The sequence below is a fragment of the Dendrobates tinctorius genome, unplaced genomic scaffold (assembly GCF_039654945.1).
Source record: "Dendrobates tinctorius isolate UK_male_01 unplaced genomic scaffold, ASM3965494v1 ptg000030l, whole genome shotgun sequence".
Taxonomy (NCBI): domain Eukaryota; kingdom Metazoa; phylum Chordata; class Amphibia; order Anura; family Dendrobatidae; genus Dendrobates; species Dendrobates tinctorius.
In genome coordinates, this window is record NW_027361698.1 from 51516375 (window position 1) to 51543831 (window position 27457).

The following is a 27457-nucleotide window of genomic DNA, read 5'->3' on the forward strand; positions in this document are numbered from 1 at the left end:
TACTACATTCATACAACATACATACATACATACTACATACATACTACATTCATACAACATACATACATACTACATATATACTACATTCATACAAAGTACATACATACATACTACATATATACTACATTCATACAACATACATACATACTACATACTACATATATACTGCATTCATACAACATACATACTACATGTATACTACATTCATACAACATACATACATACTACATATGTACTACATTCATACAACAAACATACATACATATATACTACATTCATACAACATACATACATACACTACATTCATACATTCCTACAATACATACATACATATAGACATACAGTACATATAACATAGAGTACATACTCACCATCACTTGTCACTTTGATCCCCGAAGTCAGTGTCATCATTAAAAAATATTTTAATGTAGTATATATGAAGTATGTCTGTACTATGTATGTAGTATGTATGTATGTTGTATGAATGTTGTATATATGTAGTATGTATGTAGTATGTATGTATATTGTATGAATGTAGTATATATGAAGTATGTATGTAGTATGTATGCATGTTGTATGAATGCAGTATGTATGTAGTATGTATGTAGTATGTAGTATGTATGTATGTATGTTGTATGAATGTAGTATATATGTAGTATGTATGTTTTTTTTTTTTTACATTCAACACATTAGCCGGATGATGGGACTACTACAGTACTGTCCCATCATTGGCTAATATGTCAATCACTGTCATTGTCTTGACTTGTAGTCCCATCGGACGATGCCTGCACACACACACAACCCCCGGCAGCCCGCATAGACCCCCGGCAGGCCCGTACAGACCCCCGGCAGGCCCGTACAGACCCCAGACAGCCCGCACAGACGTCCAGCAGGCCCACACAGACCCCCGGCAGGCCCATACAGACCCCCGGCAGCCCACACAGACCCCCGGCAGGCCCGCACAGACCCCCGAGAGGCCCGCACAGACCCCCGAGAGGCCCGTACAGACCCCGCCCGCACACATAGGCACGCACAGTGTCCGCCCATGCACCGCCCACATTCTTCCCCCCTCCCGAACTGGATGTACAAGTAAAGAAAGGGGGTTTTTTAATTCCGATATTTCTGTCCCATTGACTTGAATGGCGCGTCCGGTATCGGAATCGGCGATACCCGATTCCTCTTGGGTATCGGTCCGATCCAATCCGATCCGATACTTCACGGTATCGGATGGTATCGCTCAACACTAGCCACATGTGCACCTGCTCCCAATGAAGGTAGTCAGCAATGCTACATCGTTTCCCCCACTGTAAGCCCACCGGTTAGCACACAACCAGCAGCAAATGTTGAGGTGTCGTCGTAAGGCCAAAGCAGTTAGGGAATCACAATGTTACTGCTACGAAAGACTGAATCTAGGCCATCTGAAAGAACACCAACTCCATCACCATCATCAACCCTCTCTCAGTCCGCCATGTCCACCGCTAGTTCCACCATGTGCAGCTCTCAAGTCCAGCTCACCCTACCAGAGACTATGAGTAGGACAAGAAAGTACTCATCCTCTCATCCGCGTACACTGGGTTTGAACGCCCACATTGCCAAACTAATCTCGTTAGAGATGATGCCCTACCGGTTGGTTGAAAGCGAAGCTTTCCGCGAACTCATGGCCTACGCAGTACCACGCTATGACCTACCCAGTCAGCACTTCATTTCTCGCAAAGCCATCCCAGCCCTCCACCTTCACATGAAAGACCGCATTGTCCGTGCACTCAAGCAATCAGTGAGTGGAAAGGTGCACCTCACAACAGATGCATGGTCCAGTAGGCATGGCCAGGGCCGTTACGTGTCCATCACTGCACACTGGGCTAATGTGGTGGATGCAGGGTCCACAGGAGACAGCGGCGGTGGGACAGTGCTGCCTAGCCCACGGTATAGGAAACAGTTGGCTGTAGGCGTTCAACCCTCTTGGGTATCGGTCCGATCCAATCCAATCCGATACTTCACGGTATCGGATGGTATCGCTCAACACTAGCCACATGTGCACCTGCTCCCAATGAAGGTAGTCAGCAATGCTACATCGTTTCCTCCACTGTAAGCCCACCAGTTAGCACATAACCAGCAGCAAATGTTGAGGTGTCGTCGTAAGGCCAAAGCAGTTAGGGAATCACAATGTTACTGCTACGAAAGACTGAATCTAGGCCATCTGAAAGAACACCAACTCCATCACCATCATCAACCCTCTCTCAGTCCGCCATGTCCACCGCTAGTTCCACAATATGCAGCTCTCAAGTCCAGCTCACCCTACCAGAGGCTATGAGTAGGACAAGAAAGTACTCATCCTCTCATCCGCGTACACTGGGTTTGAACGCCCACATTGCCAAACTAATCTCGTTAGAGATGATGCCCTACCGGTTGGTTGAAAGCGAAGCTTTCCGCGAACTCATGGCCTACGCAGTACCACGCTATGACCTACCCAGTCGGCACTTCATTTCTCGCAAAGCCATCCCAGCCCTCCACCTTCACATGAAAGACCGCATTGTCCGTGCACTCAAGCAATCAGTGAGTGGAAAGGTGCACCTCACAACAGATGCATGGTCCAGTAGGCATGGCCAGGGCCATTACGTGTCCATCACTGCACACTGGGCTAATGTGGTGGATGCAGGGTCCACAGGAGACAGCGGCGGTGGGACAGTGCTGCCTAGCCCACGGTATAGGAAACAGTTGGCTGTAGGCGTTCAACCCTCTTGGGTATCGGTCCAATCCAATCCAATCCGATACTTCACGGTATCGGATGGTATCGCTCAACACTAGCCACATGTGCACCTGCTCCCAATGAAGGTAGTCAGCAATGCTACATCGTTTCCCCCACTGTAAGCCCACCGGTTAGCACACAACCAGCAGCAAATGTTGAGGTGTCGTCGTAAGGCCAAAGCAGTTAGGGAATCACAATGTTACTGCTACGAAAGACTGAATCTAGGCCATCTGAAAGAACACCAACTCCATCACCATCATCAACCCTCTCTCAGTGCGCCATGTCCACCGCTAGTTCCACCATATGCAGCTCTCAAGTCCAGCTCACCCTACCAGAGACTATGAGTAGGACAAGAAAGTACTCATCCTCTCATCCGCGTACACTGGGTTTGAACGCCCACATTGCCAAACTAATCTCGTTAGAGATGGTGCCCTACCGGTTGGTTGAAAGCGAAGCTTTCCGCGAACTCATGGCCTACGCAGTACCACGCTATGACCTACCCAGTCGGCACTTCATTTCTCGCAAAGCCATCCCAGCCCTCCACCTTCACGTGAAAGACCGCATTGTCCATGCACTCAAGCAATCAGTGAGTGGAAAGGTGCACCTCACAACAGATGCATGGTCCAGTAGGCATGGCCAGGGCCGTTACGTGTCCATCACTGCACACTGGGCTAATGTGGTGGATGCAGGGTCCACAGGAGACAGCGGCGGTGGGACAGTGCTGCCTAGCCCACGGTATAGGAAACATTTGGCTGTAGGCGTTCAACCCTCCTCTTCCTCCTCCTCCAGAAGCGAAAGCTCATCCACAGAGCACAGTCACACAAGCACTCCATCCGCAGCTGCCAGTGTTGCACACTCGGTGTCCCACTATCGAACAGCTAGTGGTAAGCGTCAGCAGGCTGTGTTGAAGATGATGTGTTTGGGCGATAGACACACCGCGGAGGTACTGGCCGACTACTTGCAGCGACAAACTGAGTCATGGCTGAGCAGTCTACATCTTGAGGCAGGCAAGGTAGTTAGTGATAATGGCTGGAATTTTGTAGCAGCCATAGCCCTTTCAAAACTCCGACACATACCTTGCCTGGCTCACACCTTGAACCTGGTTTTGCAGTGCTTCCTCAATAATTATCCAGAGTTAACAGGCCTGCTCCAGAAGGTCCAAAGACTGTTCTCGCACATCTGCCGGTCGCCGGTACACTCCAGTCGTATGCAGAAGCTGCAGTGATTGCTCCACCTTCCCAAGCACCGCCTAATTATCGACATTGCAACAAGGTGGAACTCCACCCTGCCCATGGTTGAGAGGCTGTGCGAACAGAGGCAGGCTGTAATGCATTTGTGGGAGGATACACGGCCAGGCACTTTGAGGGCAGACATGGAGTTGTCTGGTGTGCAGTGGTCGAAGCTGAAAGACCTCTGTAAAAACCTTCAGTGTTTTGAGGAATGCACTGGTAAGTGCAGACGATGCCATCATAAGCATGAGCATCCCACTTATGCGTCTGCTCATGCAAACTTTGACGCACATTAAGGAGCAGACGTCTGCAGCCGAGGAGGATGAGGAAGAGGAGGAGGGAAGCCTTGATGACAGTCAGCCATTGTCTGCTTCGGGACCTCTTCTAGACGAGGTGGAGGAAGAAGAGGAAGAGGAGGATGATGATGGGGATGATTATTTAGAGGAGGAGGATGCTTCTCGTGGGGCAAGAGAAAATGTTGGCGTGGCAAGGTCTGGTACAGGGTTTGAGCGTGACTGGAGGGATGTGGATTTGCCAGAAAGTGCTCCTCCACCCAGTACTCGCAGTGCATCATTGATACCTGGAACATTGGCCCACATGTCAGATTATGCCTTGCAGATCCTAAAAAGGGACCCCCGCATTGCCAAAATGATGAACGATGAAGACTACTGGTTGGCCAGCATCCTGGATCCACGCTATAAATGCAAATTCCAAAACATCATGCCTCAGGAGAACCTTGACCTAATATTGGCTAACAAACAAGCAACTCTGGTAAACCATTTGTTTGAGGCATTCCCAGCACACAGCAGCGGTGATAGTTCTCCAACGAGCCATAGGGGGCAACATGAAAGAGGTGTTCGTGGTGCACACATCAGAAGTGGCGTTGGAGACAGGGGTTTCATGGCTATGTTGTGGACTGATTTTTCAAGTCCCGCTTACACGACTGGTAATACTGCATCGATTGAAAGTGACAGGAGACAGCAGTTGTCAACTATGGTTACAAACTACTTCTCGTCCCATAACGATGTTCTCCCACACAGGTCATTCCCCTTTGACTATTGGGCTTCTAAACTGGACGCCTGGCCTGAATTGGCACAATATGCCTTACAGGCGCTCGCTTGCCCTGCTGCTAGTGTGCTATCGGAAAGAGTCTTCAGTGCTGCTGGCTCAGTACTGACAGAAAAAAGGACCCGTCTGTCGACCCAAAATGTTGATGATCTAACCTTCATTAAAATGAACCATGCATGGGTTTCAAAGGATTTTATCCCACCTTCCCCTGATGACACATAGGTTGCCAGAAAAATGGCTCGCTTTTGTCCTCCTCTTCCTCGGACTTCTCCAATTCCTCCATTTGTAGCTGCTGAATGTCCAACATCAACATATGCCATTTTTTAAACCTCCCTAACTGGGCTGCCTCCCCCTCATGGCCAGGGTCACCAACTAGTGCACGCAACCGTGCGAGTGCCATTGCCCTGGACAGGTGGGTGGGCCGACTATTGGGCGCCAGCACTGGCACAGGGTCCCTCATAGTGCAATCAAATGTCTCTGACGGTGGGGGTGCACATCTGCCGTCAGACACACCGGCTTACTATGAGGGACCCAGTGCCAGTGCCGACGCCCACGAATGGGCCCCCTTGCTTGGGCAGGGCCACACCATTTGCAATATTTACCTCTCCCTGCTCCTCCGCTGTGTAGTCTGGGCTGTCAAATCCTTCCCTGGGACTGCCACTACAAATTTGGTGAACTGATAGATGATGGTTAAGACGTAGCTATGCTCTGTCCTGCTGGCCAGGCTCTAGCTTCAGATGATCAATGGCTTCCATTTCTTATGGACGTCGACTCACAATGAGATGCAGTGGTGGTTTATCATCAGCTTTCACAGTTTTCCTACTCACAGACGTGTGACATTCCTGCCCACATTTTTAAATGTGCCCTCTCATGCCAATCCAATAGAATCGCCAACAGCCTGTGGCTTCTGTCTTTTGCACTCCAAAGTTACCTGACAGATCATGATAGGCAGTGAGGACCATGTCTACATCTCTCCCTGTGATCAAAATTTGATGGAGATGAGTAACGGTGATGGGATCAACGGTACTGCAATATAGCAACCCTTTCTTCACAAAGAACTGTTTTCGCTGTCTCCACAGACAAAGTAATTGAGGGTCAACATCGCCTCTGAGAATTCTCCTTGGAGTTTTTCCCCTGATTAGTAATTCCTAAATTTCTGCAATCATTCGACTTTATGTCTGTACTTTTATCCATCTCGTTTCCTCTTGCGGAGAGAGTCTGGACTGTCTTACTGAGACAGAAATATATATGAAGATTTAAAAATACCCCAACAGTGTATACTGGTGTACGCTTCAAAAACATTTCCTTTTTTCTACTTTTTAGATTGTTGTCTAATCCATACTGAGGCTGTGAGTGTCTTTGTCGGACTCCGGAAATAAACACGGAGATTTTAAATGTTTAAACTATGCTATATATACCTGTTATCCGGTGACACTGTACCCTTTCTCAACTTTCTGCAATCTTGTCGAATCCATACTGTGCCTGAGTCTGCCTCCTGATTACAGATGAGTGGTGTTTGAGTGGAACAGTTGGCCAAGTTCAAATTCTAGCTGTTTTGGGCGGTGTTAGATCCGTTCGTCCAACTACAACAGTTTGATTAAAACTCGGCTGTTCGAGTTTCCGTTTGAGAACGTTTCGTTAACAAAAAGTGTATTTTTTTCACATTAATAATGGTTTTCAATGATAATAGACAGTCTTAGGGCATAGTAGCGGTGTCTGGTAGCCAGCGGTGTAGTACACTTGTAAAGGAGCTACATCGTGTGTGTTTCTAATAATTTTTTACCGCATATTGTCCTGAAAATCCTTTTGGGCCTAGTAACTGTGTCTGCTACTCAGAAGAGGAGCCCACCCGTGAACCAAGCTATGCCACCTGTTTATGAAAGAACCAGTTTTTGATTGCATTTACACCACTTAATACTTTGGGCCTTGTAACTGTGTATGCTACTCAGCAGAGTTGGCCACCCGTGAACCAAGCTATGCCACCTGTTTATGTAAGAAATGTGTGCTACTCAGCAGAGGAGCCCAGTTATTAAGCAAGCTACAGCACCTGTGGTTTGGACACTTAATTTTTTCACATTCTTTCTGGAATGCCGTTTAGGCCTAATTCTGGAATTACGGTTGACCTGCACTTACTGGTAAATGCTTGTTCGCAGGGAAGAATTGTAATCCCAGATCCCCATCACTAACAGGGTTCAGCGTGTTATCCGCACCTGTAAGCGATACACGCTGCTCCTTTCATTGTAGCACGCGTGCAGCCCCGGACATGTAAGGGCATGACAGATCTGTTATTGGCCGATCTCGCGTGCCAGAGCCTCGCGTGTCCCTCAAGTAAGCTGGACGCGGACCGCGGGGGCATGCCGGAGTCTCGTTCGTTAACGGAATTAAGTTTGCAATCTGTGCAGCTTTTTTGTGGATGGCATGGTTGAGGTTGCCCGTGTTGAGTCCAATTAAGCCGCAAGCTCCACTTCTGGTGGTGCTCTTCTTGACATTCCTTTAAGGTTCAGCTTTGCAACCATACTGCTCCCAAAAACCAAACACTTTTCCTGATAGTGACATTCTGGTCAAAGAACGCGATGACATCACGTCTGGACGCCCTCTGCCTAAACAGTCCAAGTGCAGAGAGATGGAAGATGGGGACGATAAGGAGTCCAGAGTATGGGGATTCCCTAACGAGGAGACTTATTTAATTGTTTTAAAGGTTGGGAGCAATTTTTGGGGAGCACGATACTCTGGAGAATGATATCTGGGGCCCACCATACACTGGAGCATTCCAAAGGTGGACATCAGTCACTGGAGCAACATTTACAAGGCCCATTATACACTGGAGCATTAGAAATGGGGCCCACTATATATGGAGCATTATTTGGGCCCATAAGACACTGGACCTTCATCCATGGTGAACAACATATACTTTAGCATTATGTGGAGCTCATCATATACTGTATCGAACATTATATGGGATCAATGATTCTGTATGGAGAAATATATGGGCCTCATTACTCTGTATGGCGCACTATGCGGTGGCCATAATACTGTATGGAGGAATATACTGTTTGTTTTTGGAGCTATTGGAGAATTTAAAATGGTTATTAGTCATGTGATGTAAGAATTGAAGTATTTTTCATTGTACTGTACCACTATTTCTCTGCCGTATCAAAGGATCATGAATTGTGTCATGTGTTAAAGGAGCCCAGTGACACTCTTTGGCCCTGGGTCCATGAAAATCTGGAGCCAGCACTACCCCCCCACAACTTTAGCCAAATAGCCCCCAGTTTTCAATGCCTAACTATTATTATAAAGTAAATTAAGGTTGACAAGCTTAAGGAATAAGAATTGATGTTTTTGGCATTAAAATGGGCACTGTAGGTGTGTTTCCTGTCCTCCACTCACTGCCGACTTTTCTTCCCCATTGACTTGCATTGGGTTTCGTGTTTCAGTCGGACTTCGACTTTTCACAATAATCGGCCGATTTCGTTCGACCCGACTTTTGCGAAAGTCGAGTTTTGTGAAACCAGACTCGACCCGAAAAAAGACAAAGTTGCTCATCTCTAATGGGAAGTAAAAATAAAAAAAATGTTTATCCATTAAAATGATGTTTTAGCTTTGTAAATTGTTCCCTTTTACAATTAGTAAAAAGAGAAAATTGATACTGCAGTTTGTGAATCTATTTTTCCTGTAGACATCAGTAATCCATATGTACCTGAGAACTACTTTTTTTATACAAGGCAATGCGCCAATGCTCAGAAAGGAAGAAACATTTTTTAGATTTTAGTGTGAAAATTTGCCTGGAATAGTTTGTGGGTGCCACTTGCTTAGACCTTAGAGTGCCAGAACAGTGAAAAAACTCTCAAAGTGACCCATTTTGAAAACTACAGTACTCAAGAAATTCATGTAGTGTTAGGATGAGCATTCTGAACCCATAGGTGCGTCACAGAATTGTTTATAACGGTGTGTCAAAGAAACAAAAAAAGTTTTTTTTTCATTAAAATATTGTTTTACCCACTTTTTTTTCATTTTCAAAATGGATGGCACAATTTATTAATTAATTTTCAAGCAAGAATATCCTGATCCATTTTTGGATCTGTGGCAGATCTGGATTCTCACACAAACTTTTTTCCTTTCTGGCCATTGGGGGTTAGTGTCTGTTTTTCCCCCCCAGTGGCCGCTGGTGTAATTACATTGCTGCTGAGTTTGCTGATGCAGGTGGTGACCACTCCCATCATCCTTTAAAAGGTCACCTGATTCATCAGCTGACCGTCAGTGTTAGACTTCATGCTACAGCGACTGAACTTTCAAAGTCGTCAGAGCATCAAATACTTAATTTTCCCACTGGGCATAGATTTCTAGAAGGAGTTGTCACCTTTTTTCTTTATTTAATGCCTTGAGGATTTGATTTTGTGGCCCTTATTGATATATAAGTATTACTTAATAGGTCCTTTATACCTTTTGTAAAGTGTTGCCCACTTGATTCAGCTTTGCTCACACCAATAAGGTTCATAAAATGTCAATTGATGACAGAGAATGTGACTAAACCTGTCCATCACCTTCATTCAACTGAAAAACACTCTGCATTGTAAAACCTGTAATAATTGTATACACTTATATAATAACTAGATGGTGGCCCGACTCTATCGCATCGGGAATTCTAGAGTCTCTTTTAAAATAAAAAATAGTTATATACTCACCTTCCGATGACCCCCGGACTCTTTCTCTCGCCATGCTCTCGGCATCTTCCGGTCCCAGTAATGCTTAGCGCGAAACATCGCTGATGACGTCGCGCTCTCGCAAGAGTGACGTCATCTCTGGCCCTTCTCGCTAAGCATTACTGGGACCGGAAGATGCCGGGAGAATGGTGAGAGGAGGGACAGAGTCCAGGGGTCGTCGGAAGGTGAGTATATAACTTTTTTATTTTAACAGAGACTCTAGAATACTCGATGCGATAGAATCGGGCCACCATCTAGTGTATTATACTCCTGTTACACCCGGAGCTGCTGTCACTGTTCTGCTGTTACTTAATGTTTTGTACTCCAGTTACAGCCAGAGCTGCAGTCACTGTTCTGCTGTTACCTAATCTATTGTACTCCAGTTACAACTAGAGCAACAGTCACTGTTCAGATCTTACCAAATGTATTGTACTCAAGTTTCAACCAGAGCTGCTGTCACTGTTCTACTGTTATCTAATGTATTGTACTCCAGTTAATCCCAGAGCTGCAGTTACTGTTCTGTTATCTAATGTATTGTACTCCAGTTACACCCAGATCTGCAGTCACTGTTCTGCTGTTACCTAATGTAGTGTACTCCAGTTACTCCCAGAGCTGCAGTCACTGTTCTGCTTTTACCTAATGTATTGTAGTCCAGTTACACCCAGAGCTGCAGTCACTGTTCTGCTGTCACCTATTGTATTGAACTCCAGTTACAGCCAGAGCTGCAGTCACTGTTTAGATCCTACCTAATGTATTGTACTCCAGTTACACCCAGAGCTGCATTCACTTTTCTGCTGTCACCTAATGTATTGTACGCATGTTACATCCAGAGCTGCAGTCACTGTTCTACTGTTACCTAATTAACTAATGTATTGTACTCCAGAATATGAACAGGACTGTGCCTGTGTAATGAGCAACACAGCAGTGATGCCTTTAACGGCTGTAATGCGCCTGTACAATAAGGAATGCGGCCGTGTTGCCACGACGATTAAGCAACTGTCGCTGATTGGTGGCGGCACTTAGGCCACGACCAATCTGCGTGGTGGGATTTCCATTATAGACAGACTTAGACAATTATATAGTAGATAAATTCTTCAAATATATTGTGCTTAACACATTTATTAAAATAAAGATAAAAAGAGAGAACTCTTTAATTCCAAATTTACATTGCCCACCATACCTAACCATACTTGGTTACATAACAATTTATAGACATTCCTTCTACATATACTCTCACAATCGCATTACTTATTTAACAAAAAAATCAAACGTAATGAGTTATCCATTGAAAGTGTAGTTAATTATTCATTCAATTCCAGATGGGCTGAAAATCTGCTCTCCCCTCTGCAAGAACAATCTGATGGAGCGCTGTATGTTAATGCTGTCTGTAGGGATCCTTTGTTGCTATTAAAATATCACATAGAAAACAGAAAGATGTGTATTAAATGGAGGTATTGGAAAACGTACAAGATTTTCAGGTTAAAGCAAAATAATTTGTGCTGTCTAAACTACAGAGACAAAAAAAAATTTGTAAAACTACAATTCCTAACATAGCAACATGTTGGGAGGTGTAACATCATCGTCACTGGAGGGACACAGGTTGTAGATTAATACTATAAATAAATCATTTATTCTGTGACTATCTCTCTTGCTGTCATTTCTTGTTACATATGGACTCCAGTAACATTGCACAAAACTGGAGAACACAACCAGGCAAGACCTCAATTGCTATGCTGTCCAGAATTAATCAAATTTCTTGCTTTTGCTAAGGTTAAAAATGTTTTCTTAAAAATGCATAAATATTAACATACATACAAGCATAGATAAGTAAATATTCAGAGCCTACAGGCTTTCGTTTTGCAATGGTTGCTCATAAAGTATGCTTACCTTATCCTACTTATGAAGTGAAGTAGAATAAAAATGCCCTAAAGATAAACTGCATGGCTCTACATGATGTCTAGCCTGGGGTTTCACAATCTGCTTTACTGTTTAAATTTTCAGTAAATATCACTGTATTTTCCCTAAAGCAAGACAGATCTCACATTCTCTTACAACTGAGGGTAGCCTGAGGGACATATGTAATGCATCAGGTGTGAGGAGGTGTTAAAGCGGAAACCACAGGGACATACATCAACATTTAAAGTTTCCAACAGATGGAAATATTCAAAAATAAACTTTACATTTTTTTTGTGGGCTAAATATATAATAGCTGAAAGCTGTACATATCATGCTTGCTGCATTTTGTTCAAGCATTAAAATCCTGTAGGACGTATTACTTTTACATTTAACTTTTAGCTAGAATTATTAACCCCTTAGTGAAGGAGCTAATTTTGATCTTAATGATCAGGCCAAATTTTTGAAATCCGAGCAGTGTCATTTTATGTGTTAATAAATCTGGAACGCTTCAACGGATTCTGAAATTCTTTTTTTTTTATACACATTGTACTACATGTTAGTGGTAAATTTTGTTCAATGATTTACATATATATGAAAATATAAAAAATGTAAAAGAAACCCACAATTTTCAAACATTACATTTTTATGCCCTTAAATTAGATAGTTATACCGCACAAAATAATTAATAAATAACGTTTCACAATTGTCTATTTTACATAGGCATAATTTTTTAAACATAATTTTTTTTAGGAAGTTAAAAGGGTTTAAGTTATCAGAAATTTCTCATTTTACTAGCAAATTTACAAATTCATTTTTTTTAGAGACCACATCACATTTGAAGTGACTTTGAAGGGCCTAAATGACATAAAATACCAAAAAGTGACAGCATTTTAAAAACTGGATCCCTCAAAATCCTCAAAACCATACTAAAGATGTATATAAACCTTTCAGGTGCCTCACAGGAATTAATGGAATGTGCAAGGAAAAAATGAAAATTTTACTTTTTTTCACAAAAATTTTCCTTTAGCCCCAATTTTTATACATTCACAAGAGTAAGAGGAGAAAATGAACCACAACATTTTTTTGTGCGATTTCTCTTGTGTGTGCAGATATCAGATATGTGGGGGGGGGATGACTATTCGGGTACATGGCAGGGCTCGGAAGGGGAGCAGCACCATTTGACTTTTTGATTGCAAAAATGTCTTATCGAGAGCAGAGGCAATGTCACGTTTGGAGAGCACCTGATGTACCTAAACAGTAGAATCCTCCCACAAGTGACCCCATTTTGAAAACCATACCTTTCAAGGATTTTGTGTATATATATATATATATATATATATATATATAGGATTTTGACCCGTCGTCATATTGAATATGTCATCATTAGTGTTGAGTGTAAGTGCTCAGTATTTGAGTTTGTATTGGGTGCTCAGCTATCCACTGAGTATTACGGGTGCTTAAGTGACATGTCTGAGTCCCCGCCCTGCATGTTTCATGGCTGTTAGACAGCCAAAAAACATGCAGGGATTACCCTTGTGTTACAGGTAATACTCTGTGCATATTCCAGCACCCAATGCAAACTTGAGTAGCAAGAATTTGCGCTCAACACTAGTCATCATACCGTCATTATTTTTTTTAAGGGGAAGACATAGTGGGGGGTGATTTACTAACTATTTGGTGTTTGATCACTGTCATAGGGTTTATCGCAGTGAACAAAACTAACCAAAAAGAAAAATGCCTGTTGTTCCTGTTATGCGGGGCTTAGGTCAAAGGAGGCTGAAATACCTGGGGCCCCTGCGGAGTCCCTCAAACTAGGGAAAACCCTGTCTGACCCTCAAACCAGGGTTTTTGCTAATGGTGCAAATGCCTGAGCCTCCAACCTTTCCTTATCTCCTGCTCAGCCCTAAGCTGAACCCTCCACCCAGTGAGTTGTCAAACCACCAAAGCCCACACAGTAATGACAGACAGGGAGAACTTAAACCACACCGTGCCGCAAACACACAGGACAATACTGTAATGTGAACAGGGCAAAACAAAGCACAAATATAGGAAGGCGAAAGGTAACAACGGATCATACGCCACCAGATATGAATTTCTCTCTCCAACACCTCCTCTCCAGACCGGAACCACTTGGCATAAAACACAAGCTATAATCGGCGACGCCCACAGGCCAGCACGACTATTTAAAGACCGTGGGCATGACCAAACATCCCACCTGATTTCCAGCTAGATTAACCCCAGATAACCTGAGTAAAATCAAGCCGGCGCCACTGAGGCTATAGTGGACAGAGATGGAACTACCGCTGCCTGCCGGACGCTGTGGTGTGAATAGCGTCTGACATTACAGTACCCCATCTTCTACAAGGGACCCCAGGGCCCTCAAGACTCATAGGACACGGCTAATCCGGATGACGGCGGTGAAAGGAACTGACCAGGTGATCCGCATGTATGTCCGAGGCTGGTACCCAAGACCTCTCCTCCGGACCATACCCCCACCAGTGTACCAAATACTGAAGAGAACGGCGCAGTACTCGAGAGTCCACCACCTTGGAGACTTCAAACTCTAAATCGCCATCCACCATGACTGGAGGTGGCATCGGCGTCGTGTCCACAGAGCCTACCACCTTTTTCAATAAAGCCCTGTGAAACACATTGTGTATGCTGTATACTGCAGGAAGTTCCAACCGATAAGCAACCGGGTTAATGATGGCAGCAATCTTAAAAGGGCCAATAAATCTTGGACCCAATTTCAATGATGGGATTTTGAGTTTTATGATTTTAGTAGCTAACCACACCCAATCACCCACACACAGGTCCGGACCTGGCACGCGTCTAGTGTCAGCCACACGTTTGTACCTTGCACTCATGCTCAGCAACCGCTGTTTCACACTCCTCCAGGCCGATGATAGTTGAACTCCTAACCGGTCCTCCTCTGGGACGCCCCCAGAGCCCCCCTGACGCAAGGTACAAAATTGAGGATGGTGCCCATAAACACAAAAGAACGGAGACTCTCCCGATGATTCTTGGCAGTGATTATTTAATGCGAACTCGGCCAAGGGAAGGAACGTCGACCACTCCTCTTGGTTGTCAGACACAAAACATCGCAAGTACTGCTCCAGATTTTGGTTCATGCGCTCAGTTTGACCATTTGACTGCGGATGAAACGCCGACGAATGAGACAACTTGATCCCCAATCGTGAGCAAAAAGCTTTCCAAAACTTCGCCGCAAACTGGGTACCCCTATCAGACACTATGTCCGATGGAACTCCGTGCAGTCTGACCACCTCCTGCACAAAGACCTGAGCCAACGTCTTCGCGTTGGGCAAGGAAGGCAACGACACAAAATGCGCCATCTTCAAAAATCGATCAACCACCACCAGGATAACCGTGTTCCGCGCCGAGGCAGGCAAGTCCGTGATAAAGTCCATGGAGATTTCTGTCCATGGCCTACTAGGTATGCCCAGAGGCTGTAGAGTGCCAGCAGGATGGGTTCTGGGCGACTTGGCCCTGGCACACTTGATGCAAGCTGTCACGTACGAGACCACGTCCTGCCAGATTTTTGGCCACCAGAAGCGGCGTGATACCAGTTCCAAGGTGCGCCTAACCCCTGGATGACCGGCCAGGACAGAGTCGTGGTGTTCCCCCAACACTTTAAGACGAAGATGAAGGGGTACGAACGACTTATTAGTGGGAAGTCCTGGCGGTACCTCCTCCTGGGCCTCGGCAATCTCCGCCTCTACCTCAGTCGTGAGAGCCGAAACCACTACACCTTCCTGGAGGATGGGTACCGGATCTTCCCGAGGTTCTCCCCCCGGAAAACACCTGGACAAGTCATCTGCCTTGGTGTTTTTAGCCCCAGGATGGTAAGTCACCAGAAAGTTAAAACGTGTAAAAAACAATGCCCAGCAAGCCTGCCTGGGAGACAGACGCTTGGCCGACTCCAGATAGAGCAGGTTTTTATGGTCGGTGATGACTGTGACCTGGTGGGCCGCCCCCTCCAGGAAGTGTCGCCATTCCTCAAAAGCCAATTTGATGGCCAACAACTCCCTGTTGCCGATGTCGTAATTCCGTTCGGCAGGCGACAGCTTCTTGGAGAAGTAGGCGCATGGATGCATATTGCTCAAGGACGAGCCCTGTGACAGTACTGCCCCCACTCCCACCTCAGACGCATCGACCTCCACTGTAAAAGGTTTAGATATGTCCGGTTGCACCAGAATGGGGGCTGAAGCAAAACGGTTCTTCAGAAGCTCAAATGCACGCACCGCATCCTCAGACCAGATAGCGAGATTGGTACCTTTTTTCGTCATGTCCGTGAGCGGTTTGGCTATAGTAGAGAAATTCTTAATAAACTTCCTATAATAGTTGGCCAACCCAAGGAACCGCTGGAGCGCTTTTAGATTATCAGGCCGTTCCCATTGCAGAACCGCTTGCACCTTCGCGGCGTCCATTTTAAACCCTGCGGCGGATACAATATATCCCAAACAAGGCAACTCCTGAACAAAAAATACACATTTTTCAAGCTTAGCATAGAGCTTATTCTCACGGAGCAACTGTAACACCTGCCTGACATGCTCTAAATGAGTGTCCTGGTCGCTCGAATAAATGAGGATATCATCCAGGTACACAATCACAAATTTCCCCAGCACATGAGCGAATACATCATTTATGAAATGTTGGAAAACAGCCGGCGCGGTTGTCAACCCAAATGGCATAACTAGGCTTTCAAAATGACCCTCAGGGGTATTAAATGCCATCTTCCACTCATCCCCCTGACGGACCCTTATGAGGTTATATGCCCCCCTGAGGTCAAGTTTGGAAAACCACTTCGCACCAGCCACCTGGTTGAACAAATCAGGGATCAGAGGCATAGGGTAGGGATCACGGACCGTAATCTGGTTTAACTCCCGGAAATCCAGACACGGACGTAACCCCCCATCTTTTTTCTTAATGAAGAAAAACCCCGTTGCTACAGGTGAGGATGAAGGCCGGATGTGCCCTTTACTTAAACTCTCCGCGATGTAGTCTTTAAGAGCTTGTCTCTCCAGACCAGAAATACTAAACATCCTTGCCTTTGGCAATTTAGCCCCGGGTTTTAACCTAATCTCACAGTCATAGGCTCGATGTGGAGGTAGTTCTGAGCAACCCCTCTCAGAGAATACGTCCACAAAATCCAGCAATGCCTCCGGAAGGCTGGACTTCACGGCGGACACACATGTGGCCAAGCAATTTTCCTGGCAGAAACCGCTCCACTGAACTATGTCCTGGGTTCTCCAGTCAATCACCGGGTTGTGCTTGGACAACCATGGGAAACCAAGGACCATTTGTGCTGGGAGATTATTGAGTACCCTACATGTAACCCACTCAGAATGTAGGACCCCAATGTGGAGTTTAACCTCAGCTACAAATTCCGTAATCTCCCCATGTGGGAGGGGAGCTGCATTAATGGTAACCACGCGAATAGGATGAGGGAGTTTTTCGATCTTAAAACCTGCCATGCGTGCAAACTCCTCATCCATGAGATTGGTGGTGGAACCGCTATCCACAAACACTGATATGGGTAGCTCTCTGCCCGCAATAATAACCCTGGCAGGGAGCATACATTGAGATACCATCATGGAGGATATGCATATGCTCAGTTGGGCCTCCTCCATACCCTCTGAGCTTACCAGTTTTCCGCCGGTGCGACTTTCTTTGGTAGCACAGGACAAGCATTTACATAATGATCTCTTTTACCACAGTAAAAACATGCTCCATGCTTCCTGAACCCAGGAACGCGACGCTGCACATGTGATACCCCAGCGATTTGCATAGGTTCCGTGGGCTCACCTGCAGCAACCACACTTGCACCCCTGCTTTCCCCCAGGGGCAGCATCTCCTGCACCCCTTGACACAAACGGCAATCAATACGAATAACCAAACTCATGGCAGACTCTAACGATGCAGGAGTCTCATACATCAGGAGTGCCTGTTTAACTCTTTCTGAAACCCCATGAATAAACTGACTCCGCAGCGCTGGGTCGTTCCACTGTGTGTCTACTGCCCAACGGCGAAATTCTGAACAATAGTCTTCCGCCATATGTTCCCCCTGACGGAGGGCGCGGATTTTAGATTCCGCCAAAGCCAATCTGTCGGGATCATCATAAATGAGCCCGAGTGCTGAAAAAACATTCTCAACCGAATGAAACGTAGCAGAGTCAGCTGGTAAGGAAAATGCCCATGCTTGAGGGTCCCCACTCAGTAATGATAACACCAGACCCACCCGCTGAGCCTCATTACCTGAGGAGACCGGGCGCATGTGAAAGTATAACTTGCAGGCCTCCCGAAAGATGACAAATTTGCTGCGTTCCCCAGAAAATCGTTCAGGCAGCGGAATCTTAGGCTCTGCACCTGCACCAGCAGAAGCCGCTTGCACATTAGCAACAACCAGGCCCTGCTGCTGAACTGCCCCCTTCAACTCGGTGACCTGTAAGGACAGCGCCGCCAACTGGCGGTTTATGGAAGTCATGGAATCCATGGAAAAATGTTGGGCCGATTATAATGTTATGCGGGGCTTAGGTCAAAGGAGGCTGAAATACCCAGGGCCCCTGTGGAGTCCCTCAAACTAGGGAAAACCCTGTCTGACCCTCAAACCAGGGTTTTTGCTAATGGTGCAAATGCCTGAGCCTCCAACCTTTCCTTATCTCCTGCTCAGCCCTAAGCTGAACCCTCCACCCAGTGAGTTGTCAAACCACCAAAGCCCACACAGTGATGACAGACAGGGAGAACTTAAACCACACCGCGCCGCAAACACACAGGACAATACTGTAATGTGAACAGGGCAAAACAAAGCACAAATATAGGAAGGCGAAAAGGTAACAATGGATCATACGCCACCAGATATGAATTTCTCTCTCCAACACCTCCTCTCCAGACCGGAACCACTTGGCATAAAACACAAGCTATAATCGGCGACGCCCACAGGCCAGCACGACTATTTAAAGACCGTGGGCGTGACCAAACATCCCACCTGATTTCCAGCTAGATTAACCCCAGATAACCTGAGTAAAATCAAGCCGGCGCCACTGAGGCTATAGTGGACGGAGATGGAACTACCGCTGCCTGCCGGACGCTGTGGTGTGAATAGCGTCCGACATGACAGTTGCCTGGTGCCGGTCTACAGATCTAGATGCACACACTGCACATGGAAACGCCATTTTTGTTCAATAGGAAGATAAGATGGATGGCAGGATGATGAAGCATGAGGGACTGGGGGATGGTGGAGGTAATGGGGGCTTGAGGGCATAATTTCTCTCTCCCTTATCATGTACATCATAGGAGAGAGAATTTTTTTTTATAAAGTTATGTGACACACCTGAGGTGTAAATATTTTCTCTGCACCATTTGATGAATTAGTTAAGGGGTGTAGTTTGTAAAATGGGGTCACACATGGGGGTTTTGCTGTTCTGTAACTTCAGGGGCTCTGTCAATGCAAAAGGGCATCAGCAAACCATAATGGCAAAATCTGGACTAAAATATAGTGCTCCCCTTTTGAACTTGCATTGTGCCTCAAAAGTTATTTTTGACCATACAGCTCTGGAAAATATTAAGAGACCACTTTCAAATGTTCAGTTTGTCTGATTTTTCTCTTTATAAGTATATTTTTAAGTAAAATATAAATTGTTCTTTTAGTCTATAAACTTCTGACAACATGTCTCCGAATTTCCAAACAATAAATTTTGTATTTTTTTCTGAAAGAAAAATGGTCAAAATTAAAAAATAAACAGTGCTTTCAGACCTTAAATAAAGCAAAGAAAACAAGTTCACAATCATTTAGAAACAACAATACTAATGTTTTAACTCAGGAAGAGTTTTGAAATCAATATTTTGTGAAATAACCATGATTTTTAAAACCAGCTTTCATGCGTCTTGGCATTCTGGCCACTAGTCTTTCACACTGCTTCTATAATGAAGCCTAGGTGCACTACTGATGAGGGTTAGTATATTTATAAGTGGGTGCAATGCCAGTGGCAGGCAAAATGGACAGCATAAGAAAAAGTACCACTGTATAGAATGCACACCACAATACTATGTAAAAAGGCAAAACTTTATTAACAATAAGGCTGAGTTCACACGTGGCTTTTTTTTGCGTTTCCGCGGCGGTTTTAACCGCGCGATTTTCCCGCGAAAAATAAGCATCCCATGCATTCCTATGGGATTCCGCAATGCTGTGCTAATGCTGCGGTTTTTACTGCGGCGGAATCGCTTCGCGGTAAAAACCGCAGCATGCTCATTAATTTGCGGAATCGCGGCGATCCCGCACCCATAGGAATGCATTGTTCCGCTTATTTCCCGCATGTGGCTGTGCACACCATGCGGAAAGTAAGCAGAACATTTGCGGATGGTACCCATGGTCCGGAGGAGAGGAGACTGTCCTCCGGGCTTTGGGTACCATATCCCTGTAAAAAATAGAATTTAAAATAAAAAATATTGTTATTCTCACCCTCCGGCGTCCCGCGCAGCCTTCCCGCTTCTCTTCACGCTCTCGTTCCCAGTAGTCCTTTGCGAAAATGCTCGCGATGACGTCCGTTCTCGCGGGATAGCGAAGTCTCGCGGTCATTCGCGCGACGTCATCGCGAATGACCGGGAGACGTCGCGATCCCGCGAGAACTGACGTCATCGCGGGCATTTTCGCAAAGGATTACTGGGAACGGATGCGCGGGACGTCGGAGGGTGAGAATAACACCGTTTTTTTTTTTTTTTTTACATTCTATATTTTACTACTGATGCCGCATAGGTGGCCTCAGTAGTAAAAAGTTGGTCACACTCGTCAAACACTGTTTGACGAGTGTGACCAACCTGTCAATCAGTTCTCCAAGCGATGCTACAGATCGCTTGGAAAACGCTAGCATTTTGCAAGCTAATTACGCTTGCAAAATGCTAGTTTTTCCGCGGGAAAATCGCGGGAATTTAACATGCGATTTTTCCGCGGACTGGAATTCCGGAATTCTCGCGGTAATTTCCGCGAGAGTTCCGGTACGTGTGCACTTAGCCTAACAGTTTAAAACATACTTAAAACCAAAGCAAAGTTCCCCCCATGCGTGATATAATGATCACAGGCAATAAATGCAATGCAATAAACAGATGGCCCCTGGACCCTGGATTGTAACATGTAATTATCAAAAAATGGAGAAATAATAATAAATGCTGAGCATAAATGACAAGTTATGAAAGTATACAATCACAATCTAATTGAAACTGTCCCCAAAAGTGTCCTGCAACAAAAATGTAAACACAATGAAGTCCCTCCAAATATGAGTGCCACTTGAATAGTGGTGATGCTCAAGCAGCTCCCATGGCTGAGCATGAATGAGTTAAAGTTGAAGTTAAGCAGACAGTGCTGTCACTTGAGAAGAACCAGAATAACTCAATGGTAGAAAGAACAGGATCATACCTGGAGATTAAAACAGAACAGCCATAAAGCAATGTCAGAATGAGCGCTTCAATCTACCAAGCACTATAGGAGCTGGAGGTGTGGAGGAACAGCAGGCAATAAAATCATCCTGGGCAGATGAGTGCAACTGGACAGAGGATCAAGGAGCCAGGGGTAAAGGGAGAGCAAGGCCCCACGTGTATCAACATGAACAGCACGTCTTCTTCAGGGAAAGTGAAGTGAATTGTTAATGCAAGTCTTAAATACGTGACAAATTGGTGGTCAGTGTGTACTGGTGTGTCACCCAGGACAGGAAAGGAAACGGAAATCAGCTGATGAGGCCATAGGTGTAGTAAGGGCAGACGTCTCTGCCCATACTAGCTCTGTGTGAGTTGAATGAACTCACACAATGACCAGGAGGGGGGAGGTGATCAGCACGTGCATAGCTCAGGAGAAGGGGATAGGAATTTAACCAGCTAGTAGCTGGAATACAGCAATGGGCAAATGACATGAAAAGATAAGGAGAAATGAGGGCTAGGATAAGTGATTGCAACAGCGAAAACTGTGGTAAAAAGCATGTATGCAGCAGAAAAGAAAATAAATGTGCCAATGAGAAAAATGGTAAACAATCAAAAAGAAGAAAAAAAAACATAGCAATGTATATTAATGTACTGGTCAGAATAAATAGAGAAAAATAAATAAAAATAAGGAAAAACTGAGTAATAAAAAATGAAAAAATATAAGTAAAAATAAACAAAAATGAAAAAATGTGCAAAATGATGAATTGAGAAAATTACTGGAGCAGATGGAAGGATTGCATTTATTGATGGTCACACATTATTAATATGCATGTGCAAAGTGGGAAGAACCCCAAAAAAGGTGAAACTGAATGATCACAGAAGCCAAGTGTATATGAAAAATCACAAACCAATAAGGCACATGGTACCATTAATAAGGAAAGCCTGAAACGGTTGGCTCCAAATCAGTGATGAAGAAAGTTCCCCTAGTCCCACAGGAGGCTCCTGAGAACAATTCCAACAATTTTATTTATATTCAATAAGAACCCAAATAAAGAAAAAGAGACGAAAAGCTCCAGACCTAGATAGAAAACGGAACATGATCCAAATGAATGCCCGGAAACTGACGAGCCCTAATGCATGAATAATACTAGGCATTAAGGGGGATGAAAAAGCTCCGATACTGGTAAGTAAATACTTTTTGTCCAATGGGTAAGGCCAAAATGGTCCAAAAGGAATCCAATAACCTTGCTTAGTATTGCTGTTTATGTATGAGCAAGAGTCCATCCAGAAGAAAGAGGGGGGGAGAATATAGCACCCTGTAAAAGTATTGCACAAGAGAACATGATTAGATCATGACTAGAATCTCCAGATTGAAATGTGAAAGCTTCTCCAGAAGAATATCAGCCCAGGTAGCCTGTGAAAAGCAAATCCTCATTGATTCCAGTGGGAACTGTGGAACGAAGCACAAAAATTCATCGTGATTCAGTCTGTAAAAGCTTCTGTTTATTGCATTGCATTTATTCCCTGTGATTATTATATCACGCATGGGGGAACTTTGCTTTGGTTTTAAGTATGTTTTAAACTGTTAATATTAATAAAGTTTTGCCTTTTTACATAGTATTGTGGTGTGCATTCCCTACAGTGGTACTTTTTCTTGTGTTTCTCACTACTTATGGCCACAAAAATTTAAGCAGTTCTTTTTTTCATGGCTTGTGACTATCCTTCATCCCCTTGATTACATTCCAGAGGTTTTCAATGGGGTTCAGGTCTGGAAAATGGGCTGCCCATGACAGAGTTTTGATGTGGTGGTCTCTTAATTTTTCCAGAGCTGTATATGGGGTATTGGCTTACTCAGGAGAATTAGTGTAACAAATTATTCCACTCATTTTAGCCCTTTTGAAAATTAAAAAGTTGGTGCCAAAGCAACATTTTAGTGTAAAAAATGATAATTACTCAGCCCAATATTATACAATTCTTTTATTCGCCGAAAGGTTAAAAATTCCCTCTATACCTCTAGATAAATTCTGTGAGGGGTGTAGTTTCCAAAATGGTGCCACTTGTTGAAGTTTCCACTGTTCAGGCACATCAGAGGCTCTTAAAACCCAACATGGCATATATCAGCCAATTTTGCGCTCCAAAAGTGAAATGATGCTCCTTTCCTTCTCCTATAAAATATTACTCTACAAAGAAAAATTGCACAACAATTTGTATGGTCCATTCTCTCTTGTTATCCATGTGAAAATTACATATTTTGGGCTAAAGGAATTTTATTTTATTTTTCAAAATGTGATTTTTTAGTTTCATGGCTCAATGTAATAAAAATCTGTGAAGCACCTGTGGGTTCAAGGTGCTCACCACACATCTAGATACATTTCATGAGAGGTGTAGTTTCCAAATTGGGGTTCCACTGTTTAGGCACATCAGGGGCTCTGCAAACACGACATGGCATCCGCTATCTAATCCAGCCAATTCTACTTTCCAAAAGTCAAATTACATTCTGAGGTCTGCTGTGTGCCTAAACAGTAGTTTTCCACCACATATGGGGTATCATTGTACTCAGTAGAAAATGCACAACAAATTGACCTGTCAGATTTGTCCTGTCAATTTTGTTTGGGACTAAAGGAAAATTTTTGTAGGAAAAATTTAAATTTTATTTTTTTCCTTGCACACTTCTTTAAACAAAAGGGTTAATAAACTTCTTCAATGTGGTTTTGAGCACTTTGAGTTTACAGTTTTTAAAATTGTGTCACTTTTGGGTTTTTTCTTTCATATAGGTCTCTCAAAGTCACTTCAAACTTGATGTGGCCTCTAAATAAATTGGTTGTGTAAATTTTGTTGGAAAAATGAATATTTGCTGATAAATTTTTATCCCTTCTAACTTCCTAACAAATAAATTGTCTTAAAAGTGATGCTGACATAAAGTAAACATGTGACAAATAGTATTTATTAACTTTGTTGTGTAATATAACGATTTGGTTTTAGGGCATAAAAATTAAAATTTTAAAAATTGCTAAATTTTTTACATTTTTTATAACATTTTTGATATATTCATAAATAAACACAAACGATTTCAACCTAAATTTACCAACAACATGAAGTACAATGTATTTCAATCTAAATTTACCAATAACATGAATTATAATGTGTCACAGAAAAAAACAGTCTCAGAATCACTGAAATATGTTGAAGAATTCTAGAGTTATTGCCACATGAAGTGACACTGGTCAGAATTGTAAAATTTGGACTGGTCAAGAAGGTGAAAAACAGGCTTTGTGTGAAGGGAATAAGCTCCTTGATGGAGTGTCCAAAACCTACATTAGTATTCTAAAGGCCCTTTTACATTTAGCGATGCACCAGCGATCCGACCAGCGATCCGACCCGGTCAGGATCGCTGGTGCATCGCTAAGTGATTGCTAGTGAGCTGTTACACAGGCAGACCTCACAGCGATGCAGCAGCGACACAGCGCACGATACTCACCTTTCACACACAGCGATCCTGGTGTCCTCCCGCCCGCCTCCACGCGTCACTCGTCATCACAGCAGGAAGCCCCAGCAGGAAGCTGATGGCGAGAAATGGAGCCGGACATTCTCTCACGATCAGCGATGGACAGCGGTGGAGTCGGTCAGAGGTAAGTATCACACAATCAGTGACGTTATAGCGATATCGCTATGTGTAAAACCCCCTTAAGATCAACTATAGAAAGGAAACAATTGATGTGTATACAAAGTTACACATATTAAACAACAACTTGGTGAGCAATAAGACCACCCTCATGCTTAGACAAAACCTTAGGTACTAGGAGCTATTGATATCTCAACATTTGGAATGGAAACTCAAAGAAGTAGAGTTTCAAAGAGCACAAGGTAACCAGTGCTTAGAGACAAAGAAAATATAAAAAAGAGGTCACATATAGTAAAGTAGAAACACAGTGGTATTAATAAGAGCTCACTCGTGAAAAATGCACCACTTACAGGATAGATTGTTAGTCCATGAAGCCCACCTAGCAAGTCTTTCTCCCATGCTTTTATTTTTGCTATTAGTGTCTTGCTATGTATCTCTATGTATACCATTGTTATGGTTTTTTGGGGGGGTTGTAATAAAGGTTACTTATTACTAGAACATGACAGGCAATTTAATGATCACTCATAAAGAAGGATTTTAGTTGGAGCTGTTTTGCTTACATCTAATTGTTGGAGTGGAGTTGGGGAGCTGTGCATAATAAATATTGTTGAGTGGAGGGTTTAGTTTCAGGTTTGTAGGATTGGTGATCTGTGGGCTGATGTTACTGAAAGTGAACACGTTGGAGGTGGTAATAATGTAACATTTTGGTCACTTTTTAACTGGATTGGTTGGTGTAGGAGTTTTTCTTACTAGTTATTTCATTTGTTAAAAAGAACCAGTCAGGTTTTGACCATTGAATAGTAATGTACCATGTTGAGTATTTAAAATAATATATTTCAATGATAACAATATCTATAAAGAGCTTAACATTATGTTGGGGCCATAAGCAAGAAAAATTCAATTCTTCAGATACCAAGGAAAGCAAGAAGGCCTATAAATAAGGTATCCATATGATACATGAATCACCTCTTAATATTAATACAGTAATAAGGGCTTTATAGATCTGGTTTAAAAAAAAATTCTGCATCAAAAGTCTCTTCTTTTATGCCTCCTCAACAGGAAAAAAAGTTCATACATAAGTGAATGATCCTCTATCATACAAAGTGCACTTTGCATTGTCCTTAAAGTGTCTCTATAGCTTGTTGCATTATCCGTCATTCTTCTAGACAACATATACACGCTCATTGTGGCAGATCATGAATGCATTCTGAGTCGGGAAAGGAGAGTAAATCATCTAGAGAACTCTCAAGTTGCAACAACATATGCCTGAGTCCACAAACTTTTCAATCTCAAATATAGTAAAAGTCTAGCAACGCACATATGATTCCTTTTATTCCATAATTGTTACACTAGAACGTCACACCAGAGAGAAATATGGACGAGTGGGAGACGTTAAAAACATGCATTCCACATGGACCAATGATTCTCTATGGGGTAGCTCCCATTAGCCATATATTTCTCGCGTATATTTTACGGGCCATGCCAATCGCAGCATGCTGCGATTGTCAGCGTACTACGCACGTAGTACGCCAATGCAAGTCTATGGGTGCGCAAAAAAATGCATTACACATGGACCAGATGTGTGACTTGTGAGAAACATGCACCCAGTGTTCTTTAGAAAAGCCGGCAATTCAGTGCGCGTTACAGTAAAATCACACTGACAGGTTTAATAAAGAAACAAAAGAATAGCTACTGTATATACACACAGAATATATATATATATATATACACACACGTCATTGAGACACACACATATGTATATATATATAAATATATATATATATATACATATATATATATATATATATATATATATACACAGTATAGCTATTCATATTTCATACAGTTCTACATAGCAGATTAGCCAGAAAAAAATCAATTGGTGGCTTCTGTAAAATCTTTCCACACCTGGACATGAAATGACACATGGTTTACATACAGTAGACCATTTCATTTCATGTATTTTTTTACATGTCCCTGACTAATAATTAAATTAGGGTTTGTGTGTAAAATTTGGGACGTCTAGGTGTTACATTAAAGGGTTAATTCGTTGGGAAAAAAATGTGTGGGCTCCCGTGGCAAAATCGCAACCAGAGAGGTAAAGCAGGTGAGTGAGGGCAGATTTTAATAGCCTTGAGAGAGACCATTTTTTTGGGCCCCCCCGGCTACAAAAATCTTACCCCAGACACTGCGGATCTATAAAGGGCCTGTCACACTGAGCGATATCGCTAGCAATATCGCTATAACGTCACTGGTTTTTGTGATGTTATAGCGATATTGCTAGCGATATCGCTATGTCTGATACTTACCTCCGACCGCTCCCCCGCTGGTTATCGCTGATCACGCGAAAAAGTCCTGGACTGTTTCTTGTCATCAGCTTCCTGCTGGGCTTCCTGTGGAGAGACGAGCGACGAGCGTGGACGCGGGCGGGAGGACATCAGGATCGCCGCGTCTGACAGGTAAGTAGCGACCCCGACCCCTCCAATGTCGCTGGTGAGATCTGCATGTGTGGCAGCTCACTAGCGACCACTTAGCGTTGTACCAGCGATTCTGACCGCGTCATATCGCTGGTCGGGATCGCTGGTACATTGCTAAGTGTGACAGTACCTTAAGATGCACCTTTTCTGGCACTTATCCTCTCTATTCCCATTGCCATGTAGCGGTGGCTAATGGGTTAATATTAGTGGGTTAATGTCATCTTGAAATTGGAAGGTGACATTAAGCCAATTAATAATGGAGAGGTATCAATTAGACATTTATCCAT

At 43.8% G+C, this 27457-nt stretch overlaps 1 long non-coding RNA gene across 1 annotated transcript; it reads right to left on the bottom strand.

Moving 5' to 3' along the window:
• Window positions 1-10845: 10845 nt before the first annotated feature.
• On the bottom strand, window positions 10846-21450 carry LOC141086069 (uncharacterized). Its single transcript, XR_012231498.1, has 2 exons — window positions 21073-21450; window positions 10846-11150 (listed from the first exon to the last, which is right to left on the bottom strand). It is a non-coding gene; the product is annotated as an uncharacterized lncRNA (long non-coding RNA).
• Window positions 21451-27457: the final 6007 nt, after the last annotated feature.